The sequence below is a fragment of the Asparagus officinalis genome, chromosome 7, assembly GCF_001876935.1.
Source record: "Asparagus officinalis chromosome 7, Aspof.V1, whole genome shotgun sequence".
Classification (NCBI taxonomy): Eukaryota; Viridiplantae; Streptophyta; class Magnoliopsida; order Asparagales; family Asparagaceae; genus Asparagus; species Asparagus officinalis.
The window spans coordinates 94821038-94827581 of record NC_033800.1 but is presented as its reverse complement, the minus strand read 5'-3'; the positions used below and the strand labels follow the sequence as shown (position 1 = coordinate 94827581).

Sequence of the window (6544 nt, the reverse complement as noted above, 5' to 3'; positions counted from 1 at the left end):
CGAACAAATCGCGAGCTCCTGTTTTGCGGTCGCTCGCTTGTGTGGGTTCTTTACCGACGCCGGGGTTAATCCGTGGACCACCGCGCGATCTAGATCCGGTCGGATCTACACGATTCGACGGGTATTATTTCGCGAAGGAAATAATAGTCGGGGGGGATTAGTTCACCAAGGAAATAATCGCCCTTAATTCTCGGGATCAAAGGCCAAGCTTTGATCCGGAGTGTGATCTCGTGTAGATCTCAGATCTGATCTTTACCTCTCTCGAACTCCTGCCTTTTGTGACGTGGATGCTCGCCGAGAATCAGATCTGAATCTTCAAGTCCTTAAGTCTTCAAAGCTCTGAGCTCAATCTTCAATTCGGCAGAGTAACGGCTCTCCAAGTTCCAACCTTTTCAAATGAACAAAGGGGAGCCTATTTATAGGCTCTTTGAACTGTGCCCGTGCACAGATCTGGGTCGGCCACCCATGGGTGGCCGGCACTGGGCCGAGCCACCCATGGGTGGTTTTGGTACCCAAGAACTCTTGGTACCAAAAGATTTAGGGACATGACCCCTATCATTTAAGCTCAAAGCCCTAGGGTTATGAACCCTCTTGGGCATATGTGGTGCACGGGATCGGTCATAGCAATAATCACTCAAATGACCATTCCGATTGCAATATGTACAATGGAAAGGAACCATTTGCTTATGTTGACCATTAAAAGGTGCACATGGAATATTTGCAAATAAGGGTAGATTATTGGAAGCTTTTTGCAAATGTGAAACATTATCAAAACAAAACTTTCCTAGGTGGCCATGTTTACCACAAACATTACATTTATAAACATGTGGACTACTAGAAACATTTGGCAAATTAGATTTATTTTTCAAATCAAAACAATATTTGGCCAAATGACCAAAACGACCACAAAGATCACATGAATACACATGAGCATGCATATGATGAACTTTATGAGAGTGTGCATGTGCATGTGCATGTGATGAAGAAGCCTTATGAGATGCACAAGAAACATTAGTCTTGAAGGATTTATGTGCATCATAGCAAAACTTAGCTAAACGGCCTTTACGACCGCAAATAGAATATTTATAAGCTTTGCTATACAAGTGTGCAAAGTGTACGGGTTTAGAAGTTGTAGTACGAGACTTTGCACCTAAGTCCATAAGTTTCTTATTATCTACAATGCATGTTTTAAGGGTTGAATCTAAAGATGATATGCGTTCTTTAACATTATCCAACTCATTTTTAGGCATACAAGCATTGGAAATAGAAGTAAATGAAACATGATCATATTTAAATAAATTAAACTCATTTCTAATTATTTCTACTTCTATCATGGCATTATTATTAGTATGAGTTAAGCTTGTAATAGATGAAGTTAATTTTTTATTTTCAAAACTTAGCATGTCATTGTTTTCTTTAAGCATAGTATTTTCTTGTGCAATGACATCAAATTTGGACACTAGCAACTCATGATCGGATTTTAATTCTACATGCTTGCTTTTAAGATCAATAAAATTTTTTTGTAATTTTGTACAGGCATGAGATAATCTTTCATATGCACAAGCGAGTTCATCAATAAATAAATCATTATCGGAATCGGAATCGCTTACTACACAAGAGTTATCCTCTTGTGGCCGTGTGCATAATGCTCCACATGAACTTGAAGAAGAATCCTCCAAAGCTTGTCGGATTGCCTCCAAGTCCCCTTGATGTGCTTCAATAAATTTCCAAAGTTTGTAAGCACTATCAAAATGAACAAATTTGTTAGAAATGGATGAGTCAAAAGCATTAAGCAAAAATTCTAACAAATGTTTGTTCATTAAAAACATTTTCTTATCATGATTGCTCAACTTGGATATCTCCAAAGTGGGCACAATATAAGCACAATCAATAACATCCCATAAGTCGATATTTCTAGATTCAACAAATAGTTGGAAGCTCAAACTTCAATAGATGATCTCCTCAAGCTCTTGTGGAATTGATTCACAAAACGAAAACACTCAAATGCTTAAAAGCTTATAAACACACTTAAACCAAACTTAAACCTTGTTTAAAACTCTTTAAACTTGTTTAAAATATTTTCTTGGTCACTTCAGAAGTTAGAGGGCAAGGGGTATATATAGGATCATAAGGCAAAGCCCAAAAACCCAAGAAAACCAAGAAAAAAGACAAAATAACAAATATATCAAAATCTAAAAATTATAGCTGTTATGAGGTCGTCGGTCGACTGAAAAAATACATCAGTCGACTGATGACCTCGTTTGGTGAAAAAACAGATTTTACAGAGAGCTGGAATTTTGCGTATCTTGTTTTGTAAAATCAATTAAAAATAGTAAATGAACTCCATTAATTATGAGATTTTGAGGGAAGTTTATAAACATGTAGATGAACAAGTTTAAAAAATAATTTCTCAAATATCACTTCCCAATTGTGAGAAATAATTGATTGAACACAGATATTATAGATACCAAAAACTGCTAAAACATCCAACTTTGTAAAATCGATTTGACACAGTAAAACATCTCCACAAATCATTAAATTTTTAGGGAAGATTCTAGACATGTAGATGAACATGTTACAAAAATAATTTCATGGTTATCTCTTCCTATTGGAGAGAAATAAATTATTTAGTAAACTGGTCAAAAACTACAAAACTGAAAAAACTGAAAAACATCTCATTGGTCGACACATCAGTCGACCGATGACATCGGTCGACACATCAGTCGACTGAAATAATGCAGAAAGCAAAATGAAGATTCTAAGCATTTTTATCAGTCGACTGATAACTTCCATCAGTCGACTGATAACACTGTATCAGCCTGTTTTGAATAGAAAAACTGATTTTTGAAGTGCCTTTAAAAATAGCAAATAAATTCTAAAAAATATAAACCTTTGGAGAATGTTTATAAACATGTTAATGAACATGTTACAAAAATAATTTTTAGAATTGCACTTCATATTTGTAAAATATCATTATTTTGCAAAATAGTCCAAAACATATAAATGTAAAAACACTTGTTTTTGTCATTTGACTAAATCATGTTTTGAAACTTTATAAAGTGATTTTATAGACTTAATAAAATATGTATAAACTGATATTAAAGTCTATAAACAAATAAAACAATATTTTCACAAAAACACCTATATTTCAACAAAATCAACAAATACGTGTGTGTGATTAATATATGAGCTTAAAGTATCTACACACAAGTATAAATAATATATGAGCTTAAAGTATCTACACACAAGTATAAACCTAAAACTAAATTACCCAAGCTATCTTGATATTCGATGAAGCTCTACTTGGTACACATGCGGATGAAGCTTGAACTTAATCTTTAACTTTGAATTGCAAGGCTTCAACCCGACATTCTGCCAACCTCCTTTGGATATGATTGTTGAAGCTCTATTCCATCCATCCTCCAACATGTTGTTTGTCTAGAATAAATATAAAATACAAACACTAGAAAAACAATATTAGATATAAATTGTTTGCTAAATCACCATCAAAACAAGAAGGCCAACAGTACCGACTCCGGGATTCTGGGGCGGTGCGTTACAGACTAGCTGTAATATTTTCAAGGGATTGTTCATAAAATTTTAGGAGGGCTATTTGTAATTTTTAAAATTTTCACAGGGAGTTTTATAATTTTTATATTCTCTAGGGATCATATGAATTTTATGGCTTTTAAAAGTGGCAGTTTATACTTTTCTAAATTTTATGGTGCCACTTGTAATTTTCAAAAATTTTAAGTGTGTGTTTATAGTTTTTAAAACTTAAGCAGTTGTTTGTGATTTTTTTGATTTTTTATGGGCCTATTTTGGATTTTATATTTTGAGGAGGTTGTTTAAATTTTTGGATCTCGAGGATAAGTTGTAATTTTGGATTTTAGGGAGTAATTTGTATTTTTTTTATTTTAGAAGTTTGTTTGTAATTTTTTTTTAAATGGGGGTACTTGATAACTTTCTAATCTTGAAAAAGAATTGCTTTGATTAATAGCAATTTTAAATTATGAAAACTTTTAATTTTATAAAGAAAATTAGAAAGGAGGGTTTTGATTCATAGAATTTTTATAATAATAAATTGTTTTAATTTGACCAGGATTCTTAGGTGAAGTTGGGCTTATGTGTGATAGGATAGATGGACACATGTTAGGTTTTTTTTTTTTTTTTGATACCTTGCATTCTTTTTATCCTTAGAGTAGGATTATGAGATTATGTATAATAATGAGTTGCTTTAATTCTAGTAATCAAATATAAAGCAAGAATATCATTCTGAGATTTTTTTTAAATTAAAGAAAGTTAGAACTTGATCAGGATTATCAAATATTTGATTAATAAATTTTTTTTCTTTTTAAAAGGATTAATAAATTTTGGGAGCATCAATTATAGGTATTAGCGGTAATCTTGCTATCTGTGATGATGGGTGGCAATTTCAATCGAAAAGGTGGAGTTACGTGGACGATCGTATTTTGAGTGAAATTCTACAGTCGTTCAGAGCGATTGTGGCTAGATTTTCTCTTTCTCATTATATGTAAAGAAGGGATACGCGAGAAAAAAAAAAAGCAAAGTCCATTATGGATCTGAAACAAAGTAACATCCAACCGAAAGTCCCAGTAGGCCCAAATTTGTATTAGCCCAAAAACTAATTACGCGTAATTACAAAACAAAAGGCCAATCCTCATGAACAACTCTCCACCAATCAGAACAAAGCAGGCGAATCTGTGTTTCTCCAAATCTTTTCACAACCGTCAGATCTCCAGTCATGTTCTCTCTCTTCGCCTATATAAAGCTCCCCAAAATTGTTCCCTACAGAGGTTGTCTTGCTCTTGGTTCCTCTCCCGAGAAACCAACGAACCCTAGCTTTTGAGACCCCGATGGCCCGCACGAAGCAAACCGCCCGCAAGTCCACCGGCGGCAAGGCTCCAAGGAAGCAGCTTACCACCAAGGTATCCCCCTCTAAAAAAGTCTTTTGTACCCCACCTCAAGAGTGGATAAAAAAAATCTAAACTTTTTCACGACCCCAGGCCGCAAGAAAATCGGCGCCGATAATGAGCAGAGTGAAGAAACCACACAGGTACAGGCCCGGCTCCGTGGCGCTGCTGGAGATCAGGAAGTACCTGAAGAGCACGGAGCTTTTGATCAGGAAGCTGCCGTTTTAGAGATTGGTGAGGGAGATTGCTCAGGATTTTAAGACGGATCTCAGGTTTCAGAGCCACACTGTCTTGGCGCTGCAGGAGGCGGCGGAGGCGTACTTGGTAGGCTTGTTTGAGGATACTAATCTTTGTGTGATTCATGTGACGAGGGTAACCATCATGCCCAAGGATATTCAGCTTGCCAGGAGGATTAGGGGCGAGCGTGCTTAGGATGATTAAGCTTTTATGCGGGTTTTGTGTAAAGAATTTAGTTTTGTTTTTTATTAAGCGAATGATATAATGATAACTTAATAACTAAGCGCGGATGATTTTAATTCGTTTCATGTCTTTTTAGTGTTTTTAGTCTTTATGACTCTGATGGGTGTCGACGTGTCATTGCAACTGTGAAGCATTTTTAAATGGGACGTCTTTACTTTTGTTTTCGGAAAGAAAACAAAACAGATTGAATATCCGAGAGTTTGTTTAGTGAAAAATGTGTCAAGACCTCATGAAGTTTTCCCCATGCTCTTTAGTTTTAAAAAATTCAAAACATGCTCTTTAGTTTTAAAAAATTCAATAAAGTGTGGTCTAGTTTTAAAAGCTCATTTTCATACATGTATGACTTGTATTTGTTTAGATCTTTTAAAAATAATTTTTTTACCCAAATTGGCACATTCTTTTTCTCTTTCAAACACCTAAATCCGATCTCTCACTGACATCGACATGAAGCCTCCTTCACGAATGCGTCGGTTACTAGCTCTCTCTCCATGTCCGTCTTGATTCCGTCCTCCCCTCCGCCTTGATTTCGACCACGGCTTCCTCGCACTTCGTTGCTCCTCCTCCCCTCTCTTCTCTCTATCCCGCTCTGATTTGTCTCTCCTTTCCTCCCTCTCCTCCACCGCCTCCCTCACTCATCAAGTCTCATCTCGTGTTCGTTAGCTCGACCTCACCCAGTTTCGAATGCATCTCGTCCTCTACCATATTAATGTCGCACTTTACCGTTCGTAGTCACTCGATGTCACTCAACAATCACTCGACATAGAGGACTTAGACTCTATCACCGCATCAAGAATTTCTTACCCGTTAGGGTTCCTGAAGGGTCTGAACCAAGAGAGGTGAAGACTAATTTGGAAGAGATATTGTAATTAATTCATTTGGGGACGATTATAATGAGTTCATAATGTCGAAGATTAGGGGATTGGGGTTCGTTGATCCTGAATTTGGTTTAAAGGATGTGATGAGATTAAGTATTGGGAGTTTTAATGGAGTGGTGCAGAAGCTAATTGAGTATATTTGCTTTTTGAGAAATTCTTTATGGTGGAGAATGTGAGGAAGTAAATATCAATTGATGAGCAGCAATTAGTGTAGGCATATAAAATTGCTTATAGGTCCCCTAGCATAGCTCGGCA

At 35.9% G+C, this 6544-nt stretch overlaps 1 pseudogene; it reads left to right on the top strand.

Annotated features, from left to right (window-relative positions):
• On the top strand, positions 4800–5479 carry LOC109849783 (annotated as a pseudogene).